The sequence below is a fragment of the Papio anubis genome, chromosome 18 (genome assembly GCF_008728515.1).
Source record: "Papio anubis isolate 15944 chromosome 18, Panubis1.0, whole genome shotgun sequence".
NCBI classification, from domain to species: domain Eukaryota; kingdom Metazoa; phylum Chordata; class Mammalia; order Primates; family Cercopithecidae; genus Papio; species Papio anubis.
Window position 1 is genome coordinate 4,979,122 of NC_044993.1, and position 27,551 is coordinate 5,006,672.

At 47.1% G+C, this 27,551-nt stretch overlaps 1 protein-coding gene across 3 annotated transcripts in view; it reads left to right on the top strand.

Moving 5' to 3' along the window:
* The first annotated feature begins 15,848 nt into the window (after nucleotides 1-15,848).
* The window catches only part of ZDHHC7 (zinc finger DHHC-type palmitoyltransferase 7), a 41,140-nt gene continuing 29,437 nt past the window's right edge, over nucleotides 15,849-27,551 (top strand). Inside the window, exon 1 of one of the 3 annotated variants that reach the window (XM_009196964.3) lies at nucleotides 15,849-16,687. The gene's annotated coding sequence lies outside the window, so the exon portion shown is untranslated. Of the gene's footprint in view, nucleotides 16,688-16,707; nucleotides 16,871-27,551 lie in introns of those variants that run through there. The other 2 variants (XM_003917260.4, XM_009196965.4) reach the window with 2 other exon arrangements.

Here is a 27,551-nt window from a genome sequence, read left to right on the forward strand (position 1 = left end):
TCTCCTGCTCTTCACTGCTCCTTTGAGTTGGCTTCAGTCTCAGATTAAGCTCCTTTTTTTTTTTTTTTTTTTTTTTTAATGGTCTCACTGTGTCACCCAGGCTGGAGTGCAGTGACGCAATCTCAGCTCACTGCAACCTCCGCCTTCCAGATTCAAGCAATTCTCAAGCAATTCTCATGCCTTAGCCCCCCAAGTAGCTGGGAATGCAGGTGCGCACCACCACGCTTATCTAATTTTTGTATTTTTAGTAGAGACGGGGTTTCACCATGTTGGCCAGGCTGGTCTTGAACTGCTGGCCTCAAGTGATCCACCTACCTCGGCCTCCCAAAGTGCTGGGATTACAGGCATGAGCCACCACGCCTGGCCTCAGATTAGGTTCTTTTTACAGAATGTCCTCCAAGAGCTCTAGACTTATATTGTCTGTCTCAGCTTAGCAGGCCCCATGGAAAAAAAGGATCTTCTCTTTCAATATTTTCAGCAAAAGCCCCAGGATTTGTTCGGAATGGACTGATGCACCTGTGTGTTCATCCCCTGGAACCAATCTCTGAGGTCAGGTTGTTGGAATAACTGGATTGATCAGATCTGCACAGGAGTAGGGGTCAGCCCCACTCACACTACTTGAGTGGAGAGCAAGGGAAGGGAGGCTCTTCCCAGGAAACTGAGGTGGTCTGGTCAGAACAAGGAGGGTCGATTCTGGACAGGCAGGGAAACCTACAGATATCCAGGATGGAGCCTCTGCTAACATATCTCATGACATTGTTTAAAGGACAGGACATGGGAAGGTGGTAGGAGAAGCAGTAAAGTTATTGGATGGCTAAATCAATATTCAGAAATATTCTGGCTGGGCATGGTGGCTCATGCCTTTAATCCCAGCACTTTGGGAGGCCAAGTGGGCGTATCACAAGGTCAGGAGTTCAAGACCAGCCTGGCCAACATGGTGAAACCCCATCTCTACTAAAGATACAAAAAATTAGCCGGGCATGGTGGTACATGCCTATAATCCCAGCTACTCGGGAGGCTAAGGCAGGAGAATCGCTTGAACCTGGGAGGCGGAGGTTGCAGCGAGCTGAGATCGCACCATTATACTCCAGCCTAGGCAATAGAACAAGACTCTGACTAAAAAAAAAAAAAAACAACTCTGAGACCAGTTGCAGGGCCTCATGCCTGTAATCTCAGCACTTTGGGAATCCAAGGCGGGTGGATCACCTGAGGTCAGGAGTTTGAGACCAGCCTGGCCATCATGGCGAAACCCCATCTCTACTAAAAATACAAAAATTAGCCAAGTGTGGTGGCACATGCCTATAATCTCAGCTACTTGGGAATCTGAGGCAGGAGAATCGCTTGAACCCGGGAGGCGGAGGTTGCAGTGAGCTGAGATCTTGCCATTGCACTCCAGCCTGGGCAACAGGGCAACACTCTGTCTCAAAAAAAATACTTAGAATAGGTTGGGCGTGATGGCTCATGCCTATAATCCCAGCACTTTGGGAGGCCGAGGCAGATCACCTGAGCTTAGGAGTTTGAGACCAGCATGGGCAACATGGTAAAACCCTGTCTCTACCAAAAATACAAAAAATTAGCTGGGTGTGGTGACACATGCCTGTAGTCCCAGCTACTTGGAAGCCTGAGGTAAGAGGATTGCTTGAGCCGGGGAGGTAAAAGCTGCAGTGAGCCAAGATTGTGCCGCTGCACTCCAGCCTGAGTGACAGAGGGAGACCCCGTCTCAAAAAACAAACAAATAAATACTTTGAATAGAGGATGAGTCCAAAAAACAACTATACAAAATAGCAGGTGATACGAATGAGCACCAGTTCTGCGTGTGTTTGACTACCATGCCTATTTTTCCTTTGTTTGTAACAAATCACCACAAACTTATTGGCTTAAAAACAACACAATTGGCCAGGTGTGTTGGCTCATGCCTGTAATCCCGGCACTTTGGGAGGCCAAGGCAGGTGGATCACCTGAGGTCAGGAGTTCAAGACCAGCCTGGCCAACATGGTGAAACCCTGTCTCTACTAAAAATATGAAAATTAGCCAGGCATGGTGGTGCACCTGTAATTCCAGCTACTTGGGAGGTGGAGGCAGGAGAATTGCTTGAACCTGGAAGGCAGAGGTTGCAGTAAGCTGAAATCGCACCACTGCACTCCAGCCTGGGCAACAGAGGCAACACTCCATCTCAAAAAAAAAAAAAAAGAAAAGAAAACCATAATTTATTACCTTATAGTTCTGGAGGTCAAGGCCTAAAATTGAGGTGTCAGCAGGGCTGTGTTCCTTTCAGAGGCTCTAGGGGAGAATTGTTTGTCTTCTCTGGCTTCTGGAGGCCACTTGCATTGCTTGGCTTGTGGCCCCTTCCTCTATCTGCCTAGTCAGTCTCCTTTACTCTGGAACAGATCCTCAGCTTTTCTTTGTCCTTTAAGACACTGATATTTATTAAGAGTATAGGCCAGTTGTTCCATAGGATGTTCCTCAATTTAGATTTTCCTGATTGTTCCCTTATTATTAGAGTCAGGTAACACATTTTAGCAACAGTGATGCATAATTAAGTTGTGATCTCAGTGCTTCATATCAGGAGGCACATATTATCTGTCTCATTATTGGTGATACTATGCTTGACCAATGGTGATATATTTCTCCACTGTAAAGGTACCTTTTTTTCCTGTGTAAGTAATCAGAAATTTGTGGGGAAGATACTCTGAGGCTATTTAGATACACTGTCTTTCAACAAACTCAATGTACTTTCAGCTAGTGGTTTAGCATCCATTAATGATAAGGCTATAGTGGTCCCCAAATGTTGAGTTTTCTTCTTCTCATTATTACTAAGACAGAGTCTTGCTCTTTTGCCCAGGCGAGAGTCCAGTGGCACAATCTCAGCTCACTGCAACCTCCGCCTCCCAGGTTCAAGTGATTCTCCTGCCTCAGTCTGCCAAGTAGCTGGGATTACAGGCATGTACCATCACGCCTGGCCAATTTTTTTGTATTTTTAATAGAACCAGAGTTTCACCATGTTGGCCAGGCTGGTCTTGAACTCCTGACCTTAAGTGATCCAACCACCTTGGCCTCCCAAAGTGCTGGGATTACAGGCATGAGCCACTGTGCCTGGCCGAGTTTTCTAATTCTGTTGCTCCACCTACATTTGTTAGTTGACATTTCCCTGTATCTGTCTTTGCCCTTTTCTAATCTGTTCTCCACAAAGCAGCTGGAGGGCTCTCTTCTCTCCTCCCCCCTCCCCACTCCCCACTCCTCTCTCTTCTCTTCTCATCTCCTCCTCTTTCTCTCTTTCTCTTTTTCTTTCATTCACAGAATCTTGCTCTGTTGCCCAGGCTAGAGTGCAGTGGCACAATCTCTGCTCATTGCAGCCCCCATCTCTAGGGTTCAAGTGATTCTCATGCCTCAGTCTTCTGAGTAGATGGGATTATAGGTGCGCGCCACCGTGCCCAGCTAGTTTTTTATATTTGTTTCTCTTTAGTAGAAACAAGGTTTCACTATGTTGCCCAGGCTGGTCTCAAACTTCTGGGCTCAGGTAATCCTCCCCCCTCAGCCTCCCAAAATGCTGGGATTACAGGTGTGAGCTTCTGTGCCTGGCCTGGAGTGACCTTTAGAAACCACAAATGTGCTCTAGTCCTTCAGTGGCTTCCCTCTGCCCCTCACATATGCCAGCGTCCTTCACTGTTGCTAGGGCCCAGCATGACTTGGCCCCTTCCAAGCTGTCTGTGTGGTCTTGAGTCGCTTCCCCTTGCCCTCCACACATTGACCCTCGCAGGGCGTCAAAGATTCTATGCTCCTTTCTACCATGGGACCTTCCTGTGAGTCCCTTTGCCCGGAACTCACTTCCTTTCACTTCAAGCTCCTTTGCTCAACAAATATCCATGTCTTTCACGTGTCACATCCTAAAGGAATCCCTGCATGTGACCTCCAGACCAGGTCAGAGTCCTGTGTGTATCATCTCAGCAAATAAATAATATCATCCTCCTCCACAGAAGCATGTGTTTGCGATTACGCATTTGTGAAAATGGACCTAAGCTTCGTAACAGGCAGGAGCTTTGCCTGGTTTTGCTCACTCACGTGTCTGCAGCACTTAGCATGGCGCCAGGCACACTTTTTAAATGAATAAATATGAGTTTAAAACAAGGATCGCAGGGAGAAGGTAGACAAGACGAGGACTGGGTTATTGTAGCCTGAGGACAAATGGGCAGGGGCTTGCTTCTAAAGGACTCTGGATGTGGTCATGGGACCCACTTTAGGAGAACCGTGCCTAAGGCAAGCCCTCCAGGAGGCTGGCTTGGCCCAGAGCTAGGATTGCGGGCTCTTTCGAGAGGGGTGTGGCGCAGCCGAAAGGGCAGAGCTTTCATAGCCCAGTGCTGCTCACCTGCCAGCTCTCTCTGCTTCTGTACGACATTTGGTCAGTGGCTTACATCTGACTCTCGGTTTCTGCAGCTGTACAAAGAGATTTCACAGGGTGGTGAGGATGAAGTGAGTCTCTGGGCGGTATAACAGCAGCTAACAAGTTCAAGACACATTTGGGGTGGCATCCTGACTCTCCACCTCTTCACTGTGTGACTGGGAGCACACTGCTCAACCTCTCTGGTCCTGTTTGTCTAGAAAAGGGACCAATCGCCGGGCGCGGTGGCTCAAGCCTGTAATCCCAGCACTTTGGGAGGCCGAGATGGGTCAAGAGGTCAGGAGATGAAGTCCTGGCTGACGGTGAAACCCGCGATCTCTACTAAAAATACAAAAACTAGGCGGGCGAGGTGGGGCGGGCGCTTAGTCCCAGCTGCACCGAGGGAGGCTGAGGCGGGAGAATGGCGTAAACCCAGGGTGGAGCTTTTGCAGTGAGCTGAGATCCGGCCACTGCACTCCAGCCACAGGCGACAGAGTGAGACTCCGTCTCAAAAAAAAAAAAAAAAAAAAAAAAGAAAAGGGACCAATCATAGTGAGTTCACTCATTCGTTCAGCGCATATCTATTGAATGTCTACTTTTTCAAATGTTTTTAGTATTTATTTATTGGAGACAGAGCCTTGCTCTGTCACCCAGGCTGGAGTGCAGAGGTGCGATCTTGGCTCACTGCAACCTCTGCCTCCTGGGCACAGAGCCATTCTACTGCCTCAGCCTCCTGGATAGCTGGGATTACAGGTGCCCGCCAACACGCCTGACTAATTTTTGTATTTTTTGTAGAGACGGGGGTTTCACCATGTTGGACAGGCTGGTCTCGAACTCGTGACCTCAGGTGATCTGCCCGCCTCAGCCTCCTAAAAGTGCTGGGATTACAGACGTGAGCCACTGCACCTGGCTGAATGACTACTTCTTTTTAGAGGCAGGGTCTCACTATGTTGCCCGGGCTGGCATGCAGCGGCTATTCACATGAGTGCCTACTTTTGGACAGGCAGTGGGGACACAGTGAACAAGACCAACAAAACTCCCTGTGTTTTGTGAGGCTTGTGTTCTGATGAGGAATAGTCAATGGGGTAAGTGAAGGATACAGGTGAGACGTGAGACGTGGCAAGGAGTAAACCAGGGAAGGGAAGTGAACTATGTTGCAGGAATGCACAGGGGCTCCGGGAGAAAAACACTTTCTGAGTCAAGTCCTAACGGCCACGAGAGAGTGAGCATGGACTGTCTTGGGCATGCTTGGCACTCAATGAGTGGCCCCACACAAGGCTTTGCCAAGCACCCTCCCTCCAATGCCAGACCTGCTCCACCCACAGCGGAGGTGAGGTGGCCTGCAGAAAAGGAATTCAGGGACACATCACCCCCTTTGGGTTTAACACCACAGGTTGTGGAATTTCAGTCTTCTGGCTTTCCTAGCGTGGCTGTTGAACTCAACGTCACAAACTCGGTGGGAAAAATAAGAAACAACCCAAATGCCCGTCCGGAACAAGCCTCTGATTTTCCACTGCGTAACCTTTGCAAGTTTTTCTCTCTCCCCACCAGCATCTACTTGAAATAGAGAATACACTGGCCAGGTGCGGTGGCTCACGCCTGTAATCCCAGCACTTTGGGAGGCCGAGACAAGCGGATCACCTGAGGTCGGGAGTTCGAGACCAGCCTGACCAACATGGAGAAACCCCGTCTCTACTAAAAATACAAAATTAGCCAGACGTGGTGGCGCATGCCCGTAATCCCGGCTACTAGGGATACCGAAGCAGGATAATCGCTTGAACCTGGGAGGCAGAAGTTGCGGTGAGCCAAGATTGCGCCATTGCACTCTGGCCTGGGCAACAAGAGTGAAACTCCAACTCAAAAAAAAAAAAAAAAGAAGAGAGAATACAAATAAATGAACATAACTGAATGATTTTTTACCAAGTGAACATCCATATAACCAGCACCCAGACCAAGAGATAGAATATCACTAGCACCCTGCCCCCCGTGCTCCCTTCCCTTCAATGGGAATCACTGCTCTGCCCTGTCTTCCTATACCGAAGATCAGTTTTGCCTGTTTTTATTATATTGTATGTACTCTTTTGTGTCTTGCTGCTTTTACTCAACATTATGAGACAGGAATAATACAGGGTGGCCACAGGAGAATTAAATTTCAGTCAGTAGTTTCACATGACTAGAGGCTATGGACTTATAAGACCCTGAAAACCAGGATGTGGGTCAAGCTGGCTAAGATCAGCTGGACCCAACATGGCACTGGATGTGACCAGGTTTCTCCTAGGACCTCAATATACACTCATTAACATCCTAAACACACACCCACTAGTGTCTTGACGGTTCCAAGAACACCCAGATTTGGTGTAAAAATGGGTGGCACCACAGTTCCAAGAAATCTCCACCTTTTCCCAGGAATTTTCATGAATATTCCACCCCTTGGTTAAAGAAACCCATAGAGGTAGCAACCTCAAACCCCTTTACACGTGACTTTTGAGTACGCCCACATTCCCTTGAGTGTGTACTTTTCCCTTCGCAATAAATCACTGTGCTTTCACTCTTTTCTGACTTATCCTTGAATTCCTTCTCACAACAGTTTCAAGAGCCTGGACACCAGCTGGGGTTGAGGTCCCATTGGTTTTTGGGGATCTCTCCCAGCCCACTGGTATCAATTATATTTGTGAGGTTGATTCATGTTGAGTGTTGCATGTATGTTTATTGTTGTTGTGGCACAGTATTTCATTGCACGAATATGCCACAATTTATTCATTCTGTTCATGGACATTTAGGTTGTTTCAAGTTTGGGGCCATTATGGATGGTACTGCATGAATGAACATTCTAGTACAAGTCTCTTGGTGAGCATAGGATGTGCATGTTCAGTTTGAGCAGCTCCTCCTATGATTGTCTGGGGCAGTTTAACAATTACTCTTGGCTGGGCATGGTGGCTCACGCCTGCAATCCCAGCACTTTGGGAGGCTGAGGCGGGTGGATCATGAGGTCAGGAGTTCAAAAACATCCTGGCCAACATGGTGAAACCCCATCTCTACTAAAAAAAATACAAAACTAGCTGGGCGTGGTGGTGGGCACCTGTAATCCCAGCCACTCAGGAGGCTGAGGCAGGAGAATGGTTTGAACCCGGGAGTTGGGGGTTGCAGTGAGCCAAGATTGCGCCACTGCACTCCCGCCTGGCAACAGCGAGATTCCACCTCAATAAAACAAACAAAAACCAATTACTCTCTCACCAGCAGTGTGTGGAAGTTTGGTTGTTCCGTGTTTGGCCAACTCTTGGTGGTGGTTCATTCTAACTATTCTAGTGGGTGTCTGGATACTATTTCATTGTGGTTTAAGTTTTCAGTTCCCTGATGACTAATGAGAATGAGCACTTTCTTTTTCTTTTCTTTTTTTTTTTTTTTGACAGAGTCTTGCACTGTCGCTGAGGCTGGAGTCCAGTGGTGCGATCTCAGCTCATTGCAACCTCCGCCTCCCGGGTTCACGCCATTCTCCTGCCACAGCCTTCCAAGTAGCTGGGACTACATGTGCCCACCACGCCTGGCTCATTTTGTGTATTTTTAGTAGAGATGGGGTTTCACTGTGTTAGCCAGGATGGTCTCGATCTCCTGACCTCGTGATCTGCCCACCTCGGCCTCCCAAAGTGTTGGGATTACAGGTGTGAGCCACCGCGCCTGGCCTCACTTTCATATCTTTCAGATATTCTCTTTCATAAAGTATGTTTGGTGTTTTGCCAGTTATTCTATTGGGTTGTCTTATTTCTTTGTAATTACATTTTTACATAATTTTTTTTAATGTATGTAAAAATGAATACATGCTCATGATTAAAAAATTGAACAAGTTGGCCAGGTGCGGTGGCTCACACCTGTAATCCCAGCACTTTGGGAGGCTGAGTCTGGTGGATCCCCTGAGGTCAGGAGTTTGAGACCAGCCTGGCCAACATGGTGAAACTCTGTCTCCACTAAAAATACAAAAAATTAGCCGGGCGTGGTGGCGGGCACCTGTAATCCAGCCTGGGCAACGAGAGTGAAACTCCGTCTTAAAAAAAAAAGGAAAAAAAATGAACGAGTTACAGAACTATTTTTTGTATATTTTTTTCCAGGGAGCTTCTGTGCACAAAGAAACATATATAAAATGTATATAATCCACAATTATTCTTTTTTACACAAATACAGTTTTACACAGTACACTTGACAAACTTTGAAGACCATACCGATTCATAAAAATCTGTTTCAGTTTCTTTTTACAATTGCACAGCACGGTATTCCATTCATGAGTCCAACATATAAGACTTTAATATACCGATGGGCACAGAGGTGATGCCAGTTGTTAGCTTTTACAAACATGCCACAGGAATTCATCCTACACATAGACTCACCCATCTGCACAAAGATGTTTGCATCTGGGATTTCCAAAGAGAGGAAGTCCTGGGTCAAGGGGTATATGAACTTACATGTTTGTGACTCGTGTTGCCAACTTACTCTGCAAAGAGTGCAACAAATGTGAAATTGTACTAATTTGGTTTGCCCTGCAAACACAGGGTACTTGTATTACCAAATCTTTACCCATCTGCTAGGTGAAGAATGGTATTTAGGCTGGATGCAGTGGCTCACACCTGTAATCCCAGCACTTTGGGAGGCCAAGGTAGGCGGATCACCTGAGGTCAGGAATTCGAGACCAGCCTGGCCAACGTGGTGAAACCCCATTTCTATTAAAAATACAAAACTTGGCCGGGCGCAGTGGCTCAAACCTGTAATCCCAGCACTTTGGGAGGCCGAGACGGGCGGATCACGAAGACAGGAGATCGAGACCATCCTGGCTAACACGGTGAAACCCCATCTCTACTAAAAATACGAAAAATTAGCCAGGCGTGGTGGCGGGCGCCTGTAGTCCCAGCTACTCGGGAGGCTGAGGTGGGAGAATGGCGTAAACCCGGGAGGCGGAGCTTGCAGTGAGCCGAGATAGCGCCACTTCACTCTAGCCTGGGTAACAGAGCGAGACTCCGTCTTAAAAAAAAAAAATACAAAACTTAGCCAGGCGTGGTGGTTGGTGCCTGTAATCCCAGCTACTCGGGAGGCTAAGGCACGAGAATCACTTGAACCTGGGAGGTGGAGGTTGCAGTGAGCCAAGATTGCACCAGCCTAGGCAACAGAGCAAGACTCTTGTCTCAAAAAAAAAAAAAAAAAAAAAGTATTTCCTTATATGTTAAATTTGTATTCACTCCTTTCTGAATGTGGCTAAGCATCTTTTCACATATTCAAATAAAGCCTCTACTTTAATTTGTTGTTGTTGTTGTTGAGATAGGTTCTCTGTTGCCCAGGCTGGAGTGCAGTGGCGTGATCTTGGCTCGCTACAACCTCCACCTCCCAGGTTCAAGCAATTCTTCTGCCTCAGCCTCCCAAATAGCTGGGACTACAGGTGCCCGCCACCACACCCAGCTAATTTTTGTATTTTTAGTAGAGACTTGCCTGTGCCAGGCCTGAGCCTCTACTTTAAATGGGCTATATTTCCTGTGATGAGGGCTTAGCTGGAAACAGCTCCTGAAGATTTGGTTTTTGCCTGAGGGAGACACAAAATAGACCCTGTAAATGGGACGTTCTGCATCCCTATACAACTTGTAGAGGAGATTTTCTGCTCCTAGGACTTCAGTGAAATCAGAGAGAGGCAAAAACAGAACAAACACAAATTCTGTTGAACCAGTTGAACAGGAAGAAACCTTCAAACTCTAGTCTAGGGGCCAGGCACAGTGGCTCACACCTGTAATCCCAGCACTTTAGGAAGCTGAGGCGGGCGGATCACCTGAGGTCACGAGTTCGAGACCAGTCTGGCTAACATGGTGAAACCCCATTTCTACTAAAAATACAAAAAAAATTAGCTGGGTGTGGTGGCGCATGCTTGTAATCCCAGCAACTTGGGAGGCTGGGGCAGAGGAATCACTTGAAAATGGGAGGCAGAGGTTGCAGTGAGCTGAGATCAAGCCATTGTACTCCAGCTTGGGCAACAAAAGCGAAACTCCGTCTCAAAAAAAAAAAAAAAAAAAAAAAATTAAAAAAAAAGAAATCAAGTCTAGGCCGGGTGTGGTGGCTCATGCCTGTAATCCCAGAACTTTGGGAGGCCATGGCGGGTGGATCACCTGAGGTTGGGAGTTTGAGACTAGCCTGGTCAACATGATGAAACCCCATCTCTACTAAAAAAATACAAAAAGTTAGCTGGGGTGGCACATGCCTGTAATCGCAGCTACTTGGGAGGCTAAAGCAGGGGAGTTGCTTGAACCTAGGAGGCAGAGGTTGCAGTGAGCCAAGATCATGCCATTGCACTCCAGCCTGGGCAACAAGAGCAAAACTCCATCTCAAAAAAAAAAAAAAAAGAAATCAAGTCTAATCTCATATTTTAGAGATTATTTTTGTATAAAGCTGAGGCATACAGAGGGGAAATGACTTGCAGAAGACCACATATTGCTTCCGTTGAGAAACAGATGAAGATCCTTGATAAAAATGGAATTTTTTTTGTCAACTGCTAGCATCTCTGTTAAGTATTTTAATGAACCAGGTGCAGTAGCTCATGCCTGTAATCCCAGCACTTTGAGGGGCCAAGGTGAGAGGATCACTTGAGTTCAAGACTAGCCTGAGCAATATAGTGAGACCACTGCCATCACCCCCAAATCTTTACAAAAAAAATAATAATAATTAACCAGGTGTGGTGGCCGGCAGCTGTAATCTCAGCTACTTGGGAGGCTGAGGCATAAGGATCACTTGAGCCAAGGAGTTCGAGGCTGCAGTGAGTTATAACAGGGCTACTGCACTCCAGCCTGGACAACAGAGCAAGACCTTGTCTCTCTCTCTAAACAAAAATTTTAATGATTTAATTAAAATTTAATAAACAAAAATTTTAATTTAAATTTTAATGATTTAATTGTTGTTTCTTTTAGCAAGGGTATAGTTTTACACAAGCTATACCAGTAACTAAAAGCACAGGCAATGCAAACAAGTATAAAAGAACATTTCAGGACTGTAAGCCAAAAATAAAATTTTAGGCCAGGTGTGCTTGCACATGTCTGTAATCCTAAGAGTTTGGGAGGCTGAGGTGGGAGGAGCACATGAGCTCAGGAGTTCGAGACCAGCCTGGGCAACATAGTGAGACCTCATTTGTATAAATTTAAATAATAATAATAATAAAATTTTAAAAGTTGAAAAAATAAAATTCTAAGCCCCCCAACCAACTGAATGGACCCTCCCTCTTGGCCAAGGGCATTACAAAGTTAACCTGAAAAACTAGTTCAGGCCATGACGGTGGGGGTTGGAAATGCCTCACTAACTATATATAATCCCTCCTCCTGTTGGAATTTAGGCGCAGCTGATCAGAACTAACATTGAAGCAGAGATCTCAAAACTGACGAAGAAACAGACTTTTTGTCATAAGACACCAAATTCCAGCCTGACTCTGGCATCACATGACAGATAGCAGGCCCCGAGAGAAATCAGAGTATATATCTTTTTTTTTTGAGACAAGATCTTGCTCTGTCTCCCTGGCTGGAGGGCAGTGATGGGATGATCAGCCTCAACCTCGCGGGCTCGAGCAGTCCTCCCGCTTCAACCCCCTCGAGGAGCTGAGACTACAGGGATGCACTACCATGCCCAGCCAATTTTTAAATTTTTGTAGACAGGGTCTCATTATATCTCCCAGGCTGGTCTCAAACTGGCCTCAAGCTATCCTCCTGCCTTGGCCCCCCAATGTGCTGGGATTGTAAGCGTGAGCAATCGTACCTGGCCCAAAGTGTATTTATTTGACATATTTTGAAATGGCCCTGCAAAGCTGTCCCCTGTGAGGAAAGTCTACATTCTGTTGAGAATCCCCTTTTCTATTCAGGTGTTTTTCTTGATCCAAGAGATAATTTACTAAGAATCTGGCCCCTTTTTTAGCTCTGTTAGGAGCTCTGAGGCTGGGCGTCGTGGCTCAAGCCTGTAATCCCAGCACTTTGGGAAGCCGAGGTATGTGGATCACCTGAGGTCAGGAGTTCGAGACCAGCCTGGCCAACATGATGAAACCCTGTCTCTACTAAAAATACAAAAAATTAGCTGGGTGTGGTGGCGGGTGCCTGTAATCCCAGCTATTCAGGAAGCTGAGGCAGGAGAATCGCTCAAACCTGGGAGGCGGAGGTTGCAATGAGCTGAGATTGCGCCATTGCACTCCAGCCTGGGTGACAAGCGTGAAACTCCATCTCAAAAGGAAAAAACTCCTAAGCCTGCTACCTGGAGGCTTCACATGCATGATGAAACCAAGGTCTCCACAACCCCTTAACTGACATTCCTTTCTATTGGCTCCAGGTCTTTAGATAATAACTCTGCGAACTAATTGCCAGAGAAAATTTTTGAATCTGCCTATGACCTGGAAGCACCCCTCCCCCAACCTCACGACCTTATTTCGGTTGTCCCACCTTTCCAGACTGAACCAATGTACATCTTACATGTATTCATTGATGTTTTGTCTCCCTACAATGTAAAAAACAAACTGTAACCCAACCACCTTGGGACATGTTCTCAGAATCCCCTGGGGCTGTGTCCTGGGCCATTGGTCACTCATATTTGGATCAGAATAAATCTCTTCAGATATTTCACAGAGTTTGACTATTTGACTCTTTTTGTCAACAGGACCCTCTAAATTTGTCAAGGGGTAAGTTAAGCCCTGGAGACTGGATCATGTAGCATGTTTGCAACTTCTGCTTCATAGACTGTAGATTAACCCCCTTCCTCACTGTTTTTGTTCTGTAGACGACTAGGAAAGACCTCCTCCCCTTCCAATCACTAAAATCTTTGTTACAGATTAACTGCCTTCTTTATTGTCCTGTACCTAAGTCACACCAGATGCCACAAAGACTCTGGCTGTCACACCTTCACTGTGGAATGTTAAATAAACCTTTTCTAAAAAGAGCACGTTGATGAATCAGATTATTGTAACCGTGCATTAAGCCTGCTACAGAAAGATGTTGAAATTCTGTTAAGCGTTCCTAAACTATTTCTCTATAAACGATCCCCAAACTTCTACACTCCATACAGTGACTTCCATTCTTTGGGAACGGTGCTTCTCAGGTGGCCATCCTCAAACTTGGAGCTTGAATAAACTCTCTTTAGATTCCAATCCTTTGATTATTTTGCATTGACAAAAGCATGGGGACTGAGCATTATGCGGTGAGGAGCCCTCCACTCTTCATTTTTTGAGAAAGACTTTAAAATGAGTGCAAAGATTATTGGGTGTGTAGGGGAGGAGAAAAAAAAAAAACTCCTTATCTCTCTACCCTTTTAAACTCTTGGCTGGGGTCCCTGTAACAAAGACAAACTAGGCCAGGCGCGGTGGCTCATGCCTGTAATCCCAGCACTTTGGGAGGCCGAGGTGGGTGGACTACCTGAGGTCAGGAGTTCCAGACCAGCCTGGCCAACATGGTGAAACCCCGTCTCTACTAAAAATAGAAAAATTAGCCAGGTGTGATGGTGGGCACCTGTAATCCCAGCTACTCGGGAAGTTGAGGCACGAGAATTGCTTGAACCCGGGAGGTGAGGTTGTAGTGAGCTGAGATCACACCACTGCACTCCAGCCTGGGTGACAGAGGGAGAGTCCATCTCAAAAACAAAACAAGAAAACACAAATTAGGCTGGGCGCGGTGGCTCAAGCCTGTAATCCCAGCACTTTGGGAGGCCGAGACGGGTGGATCACGAGGTCAGAAGATCGAGACCATCCTGGCGAACACGGTGAAACCCCGTCTCTACTAAAAAAAAAATACAAAAAACTAGCCGGGCGAGATGGCGGGCGCCTGTAGTCCCAGTTACTTGGGAGGCTGAGGCAGGAGAATGGCGTAAACCCGGGAGGCGGAGCTTGCAGTGAGCTGAGATCCGGCCACTGCACTCCAGCCCGGGCGACAGAGCGAGACTCCGTCTCAAAAAAAAAAAAAAAAAAAAAAAAAAACACACACACAAATTAATAAGAGAAAAACAAATAGAAGTTTATTAACATGTACATCTCATATATACATAAGAGAAACTTGGGAAAGAGTAACTTGAAGAGGTAGCGTAGAATGTGGTTTCACACAGTACCTTCGACAAAGAATAATACCTTTGGCCGGGCATGGTGGCTCATGCCTACAATCCCAGCACTTTGAGAGGCCAAGGTGGGTGGATCACTTGCAGTCAGGAGTTCAAGACCAGCCTGGCCAACATGGTAAAACCCTGTCTTTACTAAAAATACAAAAATTAGTCGGGCATGGTGGCGGGCCCCTGTAATTCCAGCTACTCAGGAGACTAAGGCAGGAGAATTGCTTAAACCAAGTGGAGGTTGCAGTGAGCTGAGATTGCACCACTACACTCTAGTCTGGGAGACAGAGCGAGACTCCATCAAAAAAAAAAAAGAACAATACTTTTGTAGAGAAATGACAGGACAAAGGAAAGTAGTTTGCAGCTTCCAAGGGTGGCAAACTGTGGGAAGGTTTACACATGGGAAGAAACTTAATAGAGTAAGGTTTGTTTACAGATTCCTTTGGTGCCCTCTCTGGGCTAAGAAAAGTCTAGAGTGTCCAGTAAAACTGAATTTACACCTGCCCTTTAGGCAGAAAAGGGGGAGGATAAAGAGAACTTTTCCTGCATTTGTTGCTTCTTAATTGCCTTCAGCTGAAAATAATTTTTATGTCGAAGAGGCATATTTTGCGGTGATATATTCTGGTTTTCTTTTTCTTTTTTTTTTTTTTTTTTTTGAGACGGAGTCTCTGTCACCCAGGTCGGAGTGCAATGGCACAATCTCAGCTCACTGCAATCTCTGCCTCCCAGGTTCAAGCGATTCTCCTGCCTCAGTCTCCTGAGTAACTGGGATTACAGGCGCCCAAAACTGTGTCTGGCTAATTTTTGTATTTTTAGTAGAGATGGGGTTTCACCATGTTGACCAGGATGGTTTCAAACTCCTGACCTCGGGTGATCCGCCCGCCTGGGCCTCCCACAAGTGCTGGGATTAAAGATGTGAGCCACCACACCCGGGCCTAAAGAAAACCAGAATAGTTTTCTTTAGGTGTCTTAATTGAACAAGTAGATATTGTCTGGCATACCCTTCTGGGTTACCCCTCTTATGGGGTCTTATTTTTATCTGTAAGCTATCTAGAGTTCTAGTGGAGCATTGTATATATCCCATCATTAATGAGTTAAATGAAATCTTTGACATACGTTCATTTTATATTTGTGAGAGAGTCATAATTTTACTTTTTTTTTTTTTTTTTTTTTTTTTTTTGGAGACTGCTCATTCTGTTGCCCAGGCTGGAGTGCAGTGGCGTGATCTCAGCTCACTGCAACCTTCGCCTCCAGGGTTCATGATTCTCCTGCCTCAGCCTCTCGAGTAGCTGCTGGGATTACAGGCGTGCACCACCACATCCGGCTAATTTATGTGTTTTTAATAGAGACGCGGTTTCACCATTGTTGGCCGAGCTGGTCTCGAACTCCTGACCTCAAGTGATCAGCCCGCCTTGGCTTCCCAAAGTGCTGGGATTACAGGCGTGAGCCACCGCGCCTGGCCTTAAAAAACATTTTCCTACTTTCAAACACCTTAGGGCTTACTATATGGAAGGGACCGTGGATGCTCTAGTGTCCTTCAAGGAGGAGGCCGGGGGCTCCGCGGACCTCAGGAGTCAGGCCTCCAATCCCTAGTTCAGGCGCTTCCCTCTTTTCCCCACTACTTTCTGGCTCAGCAATTTCCACTCCCGCTCCCGTACTTTCCCATTTCCTTAGGTCACATCCCCGCACCTAGTACAGGCGACACCTGGAGCTGCCCCTGAGACACCGCCGCGGGTTCGGCAGCCTAACAGCGTGGCTTGGACCCTGCGGCAGCCCGTAGCCACTATCCTTTCTCCTTCCGGACTTCAGTTTGGCTGCATCTCTGTCTTAGCGAGAGGGGCTGTGACTAAAAGCTGCCTTTTCTCAATGAACTGCCAGTTTGCAAGAGCCTCCGGGTCCCCTCAAACCGCCTCGAGCGCCCCTCTCCGCGGGAGCGGCGCGGCCGGAACTGCGTAGGTGCGGCGTCACTGACCTCGACGGGTTCACTTCCGGGGCTCGCGCGGCCCCGCTATTCAGCCAAGGCTCCGGGCTCCGGCATCTGCTCGGCGGCAGCCTCCTTCAGACCTGCCTGGCGGGACCCAGGGGACCGAGCCGAGCCGCGGGGCCCGCTCCGGCCCGGCCATGAGCGCGGCCGCATGATGCGTCCCTGCCTCGGCCGCTGCAGTCGCCGCCGCCGCCGCCGCAGGCCGGGAGGAGCCGCAGCGCCGGGCGACCCCGCCCGGGCCTCGGGTGAGTGCGGCGGCCTGGGCCCGGCGGGCTGCTCACTCCCGGGTCTCCTGGCCACTCCCGGCCCTCGGCCTGCCCTATCCTGCCGTCGGTCCCGCCGCTCTCTCTCCTCCACCCCGCCGCGCACCTGCGACCTTCTGGAGTTCCTAGGGGCACCTCGGTTCCCGCACCTGACTTCCCTTCCAGGTGCCTCCTTGTCATTCCTTAGTTACTCTCTCGGGATAGGGACTAGCTTGCAGCCCCAGCTTTTTGCCTGACCTTGGGCGTGACACTCAGCTCTCCGAGCGCTGGTTTTCTGTGTGACTAATGACGGGGTGGTGGTTACAGAGCAGCCATAAACCATGTGTAAGCTGTAAAGAGTTTTTTTATAGGCATGTATTACAATGAACAGTCTCGGACCTCGCATTGTGGCTTCTCTTCCTCTTAAGTTGTAAACTTTTTTATTCTCTGCCCATCTTCCTAGTTATCTTCCCTCCTGCTCCACGTCAGTCACCTTTGGGTGTTAGTTGCCTGAAAGGGCATCTGGGACAGTCAGGTCAGCTTTGAGGGCAGTAAGGCTCACCTCTCCTGGTGTGGTTCCTTCTGCAACTGAGTCACACTCGGTTAGATAGACACACACTCTTTATTAGCTTGTAAATAACCAGTTTATTGTGGCAGTTAAATTGGAGTGTAAGAAGCAGTGTTGATGCGGCTCCTTGCCTTGTAGCTTCTTTTACTGTCTGGGCTGTATACAGTACTGGTCATATCGTTGCTGCAATGTTGCATTTGCAGTCTGCTTAGTGTATGCACTTAAGCGCACGTATTTATCTGTGTTACTGTTACTGTCCCAAGCGGTTTAGAGATTTAGGTCAATGTGTATTAATATTTCTTTCTGAACTCTTCACCTCACAGATGAAGAATCTCTTTTTTGTTATGTTTTACAGTGTTGACATACCTGAAATCACCTTTTAGTCACTTTGTGGCCTGGCAGGCACGCACACGGTGGCTCATGCCTGTAATCCCAGCGCTTTGAGAGGCTGAGGCAGGAGGATCGCTTGAGCCCAGGAATTGGAGAGCAGCCTGGGCAACATAGTGAGACTCCTATCTCTACCAAAAAAATTTAAAAATTAGCTGGGTATGGTGGTGCACGCCTGAGGTCTCAGCTGCTTGGGAGGCTGAGGTGGGAGGATCACTTGAGATCGAGATCATGGCACAGCACTGCAGCCTGGGCAACAGAATGAGATCCCGATCTCAAAAAAAAAAAAAATCACTTTGTTAAATTTGCTTGTTAAAAGTCAGAACTTGGTTAAAGTGAAAGGCTCTTGGGATATTTGAAATATGGAATGGAACAGAAGTATTAACTAAATTGCAGGTCTTGAACATTCTGGAAAATAGAAGGTTAGGGGCCCACACTGACTTCTGATTTGAGAGTTGAAGGAGAAGACGACTATTTGAAAAGGTAATTCCTAAAGAATTCACTAAATAATAATGGGAACTCTTCTGCTACCATTGGCTCAGAGCCTGCCTCAGTTGACAAATTAATGAATTGAAACTTTACAGCCCTGCTAACCAATGAACTGTAAAAAACAAATCCTCTTCAAGAACAGAAAAGTATTAGCATGAATAGAATGGCCCTTTCAGTGAGAAAGAAAGCACTGAAATGAACTTTATATAAGAACAATCTTGATTCAGTCTAAAGTATGAACGTACTTTTACATTCTTACTGAAACTTACCTGCTGGCTTGGATGCTTTGTTGATATAAATAATACAATCTTTGTTAAATTAACAAAGGAAATGGGTCTAGAAATAAGTTCACATAGAAAGTTAATGTTTGAGATGAACATTGAGTAGTTTTCCTGATTGGACAACTATACAAGATAATTTTACTAAAGCTGCTTTTTGGGGTATGTTTCTTTAAAATAATATTTTAAGTTAAGAAGTACTTTTTTTTTTTTTTTTTGAGATGGAGTTTCGCTCTTGTTGCCCAGGCTGGAGTGCAATGGCTCGATCTTGGTTCACTGCAACCTCCACCTCCTGAGTTCAAGCGAATCTCTTGTCTCAGCCTCCCGAGTGGCTGGGATTACAGGCATGCGCCACCATACCTGGCTAATTTTGTATTTTTAGTAGAGACGTGATTTCTCCATGTTGGGTCAGGCCGGTCTCCAACTCCTGACCTCTGGTGATCCGCGTGCCTCAGCCTCCCAGAATGGTGGGATTACAGGCGTGAGCCACTGCGTCTGACCCTTTTTTTTTTCAAACCCTAGAGCAGAACATAAAATCAGAACTGTCATTTTCACTGGAAGTTCTTATTCCCAAAGTTAGTCTCCAGGGTCAGTGTTAACAACTTGCTGTGTGACCCTTCGGTTGTAACATCTGAGAAGAGTTTAGTTGGACTGTGCCACTTAGCTAGCTATAAAGTTGAGAGGGAATAGTACCAGTCCACACAGGACTGCCCTCACTTGTGATACCAACTGCAAGTTGTCTCTTTTGTTGGTGGGGGGTGTAGGTGGTGGTTCCCAAAACTACCCTTGGGTAGAGTCCAGGGAAGTACCAGATGGGGAAGTACCAAAGGCACGATTGTCCTCTCCCTATGGAGTTAGAACACGTTACTTTTTTGGCATTGATGTGTGACAATATGCATGGAGTATTGCCAGCCTGGGGAGCTCACCTGAGCCTTGGTGGTCAGTTGTAATTGAGGCTCCATTATGCAGTCATGATTGATTGATTGATTGCCTACATAGTTGATCTTAGTTCCGAGATAGACTGATATCCTGTGACAAACAGCTCCCCCCTCACCCTACATCGTATTATTAGCTGAGGACAAAGGTCAGACCTCTTTTTGGGTAAGATTAAATAAGGTTAAATTGTTTTTTGTTTGTTTGCTTTGAGACAGGGTCTTGCTCTTTTGCCCAGGCTGGAATGCAGTGGCACAATCATGGCTCACTACAGCCTTGGTCTCCTGGGCTCAAGTGGTTCTTTCTGCCTCAGCCTCCCACTTAACAGGGACCACAGGTGAACGCCACCATGCCTGGCCTATTTTTTGTAGAGATAGGGTCTCATTGTGTTACCCAGGCTGGTCTGAAACCTCTGGGCCCAAGCAATCTGCCTGCCTCGGCCTGAAATTCCAGGCATGTTCCACTGTGCCTGGCCTGGTGAAATCATTTACTACATATCCTACTTCTTTCCTGGTCCCTTCCTACTTGAAAATACTGTATGCTACTGTGCTTTGCCATTGACAAATGACTGTCCCTTCTAGAACATGGAGGAGACACAGGCCACAGGGAGAGCTCTCAACCTTAGTTTCCTTCTAACTAAAATGTCTTTGAGTATCTATCCATCAGTCATTTTCTTCTGCTTTGCCTCTGAGGAAGAGACAGTCCCTCCTTCCTGATGTTAACTCTTGTGTCTGCTTTGGTCTGCTTGTTATGGGTCTGTGAATTATCGTTTATTATCTCTTGCCTTTTTGATTGTTTTTTCCATTTGCTGGTTCCTTCACTTCTATTTACAAACATATCCTTGTCTTGGTAATCTCAGCCCTGTTTGCTACTGAGTTCCATTCCATTCCATTCCTTTCTTTTTTTTTTTTTGAGATGGAGTATTGCTCTGTTGCCCAGGCTGGAGTGCGATGGCATAGTCTTGGCTCACTGCAAGCTCCGCCTCCCAGGTTCAAGTGATTCTCCTGCCTCAGCCTTCCGAGTAGCTGGGATTACAGGCATCTGCCATCATGCCCAACTAATTTTTGTATTTTTGTAGAGATGAGTTTTTACCATGTTGGCCAGGCTGATCTTGAACTCCTGACCTCAGGTGATCCACCTGCCTTGGCCTCCCAAATTTCTGGGATTACAGGCGTGAGCCACTGCACCCAGCCTCCATTCCATGCTTGAAAAACATTTCAGGAGAATCCTATTAATCCTCTAATCAAACCCAGACTCTGCATGGGGCCCAGACAGTGCCAGATTTTGGTTCAGCATCTTATGGTTTTGAAAATGCTGTGTTCTTCTACAGTGTATTATAGGTAGTGGGTGCTTGAAAACTGTTTGGTGAATGAATAATTTGGCAAGGCAGAGAAAGAGAGAATTCTAATTGGAGGAAACAGGAGCAAAACCACAGAGGTATGACAGGCGAGGTAAGGGGAATCCAAAGGAGCACCATATGGAAGAGAGTGGGGAATGTTGAGCCTGGAAAGGTTGGGAGAGCCAGAAGGTTTCATAACAGGTTGATTTTGTGACCTGTGCTGTGGTTTTGTTTTATTTTATTTATTATTATTGCTATTTTTGAGATAGGGTCTTACTCTATCACCTAGGCTGGAGTGCAGTGGCATGATGTCAACTTACTGCAGCCTCAACCTCCTGGGTTGAAGCGATTCTCCCACCTTAGCCTCCTGAGTAGCTGAGGCTACAGGTGCACACCACTGCACCGGGCTCCTTTTTTTTAAAAAATTGTAGAAATGGGATCCCGCCTTGTTGCTCAGGCCGGTCTTGAACTCCTGAGATCAAATGATCTGCCCACCTCAGCCTCCTAAAGTGCTGGGATTACAGGTAGGTGCCACTGCACCTAGCCCTATATATTATTTTTAAATTATTTAATTTTATTTTTCAAGGAATTTTTATTTAGGTTTTTAATTTTTTTGAGATAGGGTCTTGCTCTGTTACTCAGGCTGGAGTACAGTGATGCAGTCATAGCTCACTGCAGCCTTGAGCGCCTGGGCTCAAGTAATCCTCCTGCCTCAGCCTCTCAAGTAGCTGGGACTACAGCTGTGTACCACTGCGCCCAGCTAATTAAATTTTTTTTTTGTAGAGACAGGGTCTTGCTATGTTGCTCAGGCTGGTCTTTTAACTCGAGTGTTCCTCCCACCTTAGCCTCTCAAAGCACTGGGATTACAAGTGTGAGCCGCCACCCCTGGCCTGTGCTGTGATTTCGAACGGTGACTCCTGCAGCCATGTGGAGAGTCACTGGAATCTAGTGACCCTTGAAGTTAGCGTTCTGCAGAGGTACAGGCTAGAGATGAGGGCTGCCTAAACTTGGGTTGTGGGAAAGGTGAGAAGAGAAGGATCAGAGCTGTGAGTGGGAAGTGTTGTCATGCATGCAGGAATGGAGGAGGAGGAGGAGGAATTTTGTGTCCAGAGGCTAAAAGGTGGTGAATCAATTCTGGTTGCACGAGGAATGTCTCTGATTTGGAAAAAGACACTCTGTTAAGCTGGTGGTTTGGTTCACCAGGAAACACTGCAGTTCATTTGCAGCACCGTGCGAGGAAGGGCAGTCAGCTAGAAAGGCTTCCAGTCTCATTGGAGACCAGCCTTTACAGTTCACTGAAATGTTTTGAATTCTTAGATTCCATATTTCCCACATTCAATTTATTCATTACGGAATGCACTTTCTAAAACTGAGTGCTCTGGAAGCCAATGTATTTTAATGGAAGAACACGAGCTTTGGAGTCAAAACAGTTCTGACTCCACCCTAACTGGCTGTGGATCTGAGCAAGGCACTTAGCCTGTAAGACTCAATTTTGTCATCCTGAAAATGAGCTCACGATACGCCTGGCTTTTAGGGCGGTGGTCAGGTGCATAAATCTCCTGACATACAGTAGATGCTCAGTAAATAGCCTTTCGTCTCACCCTCGTATTTTATGTTGTCATTAACTTGTAATTGAGAGCTAAGTGTATTATTAGCATGTCATATTTTCTTAGTATTTTGAACTCTGGTTAATCTGGCATTATAAAAGCTCATTCTGTATTAAACAGGGAAACTCTAGGAAGACAGGGAAGGAGGTTGGGAATACCAGCCTGATTCAGGCTCTGCTGTTCCCTGGGATGAACACTTAATGAGGTTTGGAACTCTAGAGTTCTTTTTATTTCTGGATTTGGATTTCTTGAGGGTTTAGTTACCATGCTGGGATTTTTAAAAATAGCTGCTCCATTTGACTGTCAAAGTTAGGTTGTGGCTCTCGTCCAGGGATGAAAGGGGAACCTTTGGGGTACAAGTAAGCATTCCTTGGAGACTGCCTCATCTGGCCTGCGTGCTCTAGTGAGGTCCCGTGTGCATGTTTTCTGGACCTGAAGTTGTGACTTCCCTGCAGGTGGGGTTTTTCCCTTCACCCGCTTCTCCCTCTTTCTCTGTAACCCTGGTGCGTTTCTCTTCTATTCCTTTCCTCCCAGGCTGCTTCGGGCCTCTGGCCCACTTCCCTGGCAGATCTGATCACATGCCCCTATCATTTGCCTGTGGGCTTCCTTTCTACTTTTTCTTGTCTTCCTCAAGCACCCTCCTTCCCTTACTTATTCGCTCAACAAATGTTTGTGGAGTGCGTGGTGAGCTCGGGAGTGCTGGGGATACTACAAGGAACATTCCATTGAGGTGATGGCAGAAAAAGCAGCCAGGGAGAGGCTGCTAGGAAGGTAGGCCAGCAGGCTGCAGATGGAGTGAGGCTTTCTAGGCCACGGTGGTGGGGTGGAGTGGTGGTGGTGGGGATTTTATTCTCACTGAAAAGGCAGTGGTTGCACGAGCTTAGGCAGGGGAGTGACATGATCTGATTTATATCTGTAGAAGACCACGCTGGGTGCCATGTGGGGGACTGGACTGTTGGGTGAGCAGAGGCGTGAGAGTAGAGAGAGGACTGGTTAGCAGGTGATCTGAGCGCTCCGTAGGTGAGAGCCTCATGAGACCTTGGTCTGGGCGGGTGGGGAGGTGAGAGAAGTGGTCGGATTTGGGGTAGGTTTAGAGGTGCACCCTATAGGACTTGCTGATCAGCTAGATGTGGAGAGGTGGGGAATGAGATACAGTGTGCCGTTTATTGAGATGGGAAAGTGTGGCGTGGTGACTGACTGGGGAAGGTTCTGCTTTGACCTCCTCCCCTGGAGTTGTTGAGTGGCCAGTTGGATAGACGCACTTAGCGATGCATTGTCAGCCCGAGAGTTTTCCAGATTTTTTTTTTTTTTTTTTAACTTCATGAAACTGAGGTCCCCATGAACTCCTTTGTGGAGAGCATGTAGATGAAGGGAAGACTGAGGACTAAGCCTGGGTGCTCCCGGCGTTGACATGGGTGGAGGAGAAGTATCCAGTCAGAGACAGGGTGCAGCTAGGGGGAAGGAAAGTCAGGGTTGTCCCCCAGGCCCCTCACTCCTGAGACTGGCGTTCCCTCTCCCACGTCCATGGTCCATCGTGTGCTGTGTGTGTTCCCCCAGGTTGCCATGTTTTTGATCTGCAGTGTTTGTGTCCTACTGTAGAGTAATTAAGTATTTTAACATGAAATGCCCTTCTAGAAAGGTCAGGCAAGGTCACTATTCGCCGTATGGCTTATGTGCCAGCATATCATTGAGATGTGGCTTTAGTTGGGTTAATATTCTCGTGTGGATTTTTATTCCTTAAAAGTTAATATTCTGATCTTTGGATTCAGTAATTTGAGTAGAAAATCGTGGTTTCATAGAGCATGATTTCCTATGGTAGGATTTGAAAGAACAAACTGAATATTTCATGATTACCAGTTGATGGCAAGAGCACTTAGGAGCGCGATCGCTGTTGGCTCACTGCAGCGGGTCAGCTGAGTGCTGCGCTCCTTTTGCGAGTTGAATGAGGACGTGAGCTCCCTCTGTAGCCTTCCCCACCTTGACTCAGGTTCCCTGACTCATCTGGACTGGTGACATACCTGCAATGTGGGCACCTTCACCCCTGCTTCTGTGTGGCCCCCTGTTTGCCCAGCCCATAGGAACCACTGCCTCTGGATCTTACAGCTCCCCGCTGGACCCAGCCTCAGTCCTGCCCCTCACTTCCTCTGAGTCTGTTTCTCAGGCTCCTCAGGCCCTCAGTGCCCTGAGTTTCGGTCCCTTGGCTTACCAGGCCTCTCCTCCTGCCCCTTGGACTCTGAGGTTGGCCTCTCCAGCTTGCATCTTTGTCTTGCCTTCGTTACTCTGCTTTTCTAGCCCATCGTCCTGGCTAATCTCCAGCCCTGGGTAAGTTTACGGTGCTGGACTGGGCCTTTGGATAAAAGGACCAGCCATTCCCATCCTCTATGAGACACTTAAGGTGTCAGCATTGTCTGGGCCCCACAGGGTGAAGGTTCAGGCCCCTCTTGGCTGCCACCTCTCCACCCCATTTCCATTTTGCAATCTCCATAGGCCCTCCCAGCGCCGTGGCCCCGCTCCTCCTCTCTGCTGAGACACTCAGGTCTTCCTGAGTGTGAACTGCTTTCACTTCTCTTAATCCCGGGGTTCTCCTTTCTTCCTCCGGGAGGAAGGATCATTCTGCTTTATCGACCATCCCCCACTCCACCCACGCTTTTTCTCATGTCAATAAAATTCACACTTGATTCCGATTTCCTCCGCTTTTCCTTAATATCCTTTCTCTGTCCCAAGATCCCACCCAGGATCACACAGGACATGAGTGGGCACGTCTCTTTAGGCCCCTCTTGGCTGTGGTGCTTTCTCAGGCCTTCCTTGTTTGGGTGATTGGCAGTTGTGAGCAGTGCTGCGGGTCAGGGATTTTCTGTAGGATGCCCTTCTCTTGGGACTTGTTTGGTATTTGCCTCATGACTAGACTTGGGTGATACAGTTAGAGGGCCTGTCTCGCCACAACCTGTCAAGGCTGCATTCTGTCCACACGACTCATTGCTGTGGATATGGCCTTGAACACCTGGCTGACTGAGGTGGTGTTTGCCAAGTTTCTCCTTGGTAAAATTATGTTCTTCCTTTCTGCACTCCACTCGTTAGAAACCGCCCCTGCGAATGGCCATACTTGAGGGGTGGGGAGCGGCGTCTTCCGTCCTGGAGGAGGAGGAGCCGCGGGCATTCCTCGGACTCGCGGCGCTAGCACTAGGTATTTGTCTATTTTCTGTTTATTCAACTATTGCTTTATATCAGTCTGGACTCTTGCATGTTTACTTGATGCTTCGGGTTATAAAGCAATACTATTTTATTTTCCTGGAAAAAGCTTTGGCCATTGGGAGCTCTTTTACTTGGTTCCTATATCCCTTTCATGTGTCCACCTGTCCCCATGATTGTGTGTGTGTGTTGTGAACACTTCATTACTGTCTGGCAATACAAGATGCTCCAAGCTCATCTTGTATATATATTTTTGCCTCAGTCCTGGTTCCTTTTATTTATTAGAGAATGGTATTAAAAACCAAGATCTGTGGTAGCTTACACCTATAATCCCAGCACTTTGGCTGACGTGGGAAGATCTCTTGAGCCCAGGAGTTCAAGACCAGCCTGGGCAACATAGCAAGATCCCATCTTGAATGTTAAACAACAACAACAAACCAAGGTCTGAGAATTAGGTGTGCTGGTGGCTGTTGGTGTGTTGCTTCTAGGCCGTCTCAGCTGACAGAGCAAGTACAAATATGTGTGGATGCTAACCCATGTGTGTATACGTATCTATAGATATTTCCATATGTAACTGCTTGTATCTTTCTTAAACCAAAAGCGTAGGTCATTCTAGCTTCCTCCTCTTGCTTACCTGGAACCTTCCACCCCAACAGTGAGAAGCCTGGCTCTTGCCATCCATTTACTTAATTTTTTTTTTTTTTTTTTGAGACAGGGTCTTGCTCTGTTGCCCAGGCTGGAGTGCAGTGGTGTGATCATGGCTCACTGCAACCTTAACTGCCTGGGCCCAAGCAATTCCCTCCCCTAAGTCTCCCAAGTAGCTGAGACCCCAGATGTGTGCCACCATGTCTGGCTCATCTTTGCTTTAAATTTATATATATATATATATAATTTGACACGGAGTCACCCAGGCTGGAGTGTCTTGGCACGATCTCGGCTCACCGCAACCTCCGCCTCCCAGGTTCAAGTGATTCTCCTTCCTCAGCCTCCAGAGTAGCTGGGATTACAGGCATGTGCCGCCACACCCAGCTACTTTTTGTGTTTTTAGTAGAGATGGGATTTCACCATGTTGGCCAGGCTGGTCTCGAACTACTGACCTCTGGTGATCCACCCACCTCGGCCTCCCAGAGTGCTGGGATTACAGGTGTGAGCCACTGTGCCTGGCCTATTTTGTTTATTTGTAGGGACGAGATCTCGCTGTGTTGCCCAGGCTAGTCTCAAACTCCTGGGATCAGGCGATCCTCCTGCCTCGGCCTCCCAAAGTGCCAGAATTACAGGCATGAGCCACTGCATACTTCATTGTTAAATTGCAGAATGTAAGTATTAATATAATAGTTTCAGGATTGTTCATCATACCTCATGGGAAACAACTTTATCCACTAGAATACGGTGCATATGGCTCCTGCATATGGTGTGAGACCTTAGTCTCACAGATTCCACTCACTACCCAAGTTTCTTAGGTCAGCACCTTCCCTGTGCCCTCTGCAGTAAGGTTTTCGTACATTCGTACATTTGGAATATAGTTAGGTTCTTCTGTCACAGCCTGCATTCTGTCCTGAGATCTCGACCTCGTAGAATATTTCCTTTAAATTTGCATGCATTGAGGTTCACTGTGTCATAAAGTTCTGTGAGTTATTGCAAGTTCATCATGTTATGTATCCACCATCACAGGGTCATAAAGTTACACTGCCCTAAAGCAAACTCCTGAGCTTTACCCACTCTCCAGCCTGTGCCAACCACAGATCCATTTACTGTCATCTCTAGCTCTGCCTTCTTCAAAATGTCATATAATTGGAGTCATCAATATGTAGCCTTTTCATGGGCTTCTTTTACTTAACAATATGCTTTATTTATTTATTTATTTTTGAGAAAGAGTGTCACTCTTGTTGGCTCACTGCAACCTCCACCTCCTGGGTTCAAGTGATTCTCCTGCCTCAGCCTCCCGAGTAGCTGGGATTATAGGCATGCGCCACCACGCCTGGCTAATTTTTTGTATTTTTAGTAGAGACGAGTTTTCACCATGTTGGCCAGGCTGGTCTTGAACTCCTGACCTCTAGTTAACAATATGCTTTTAAGA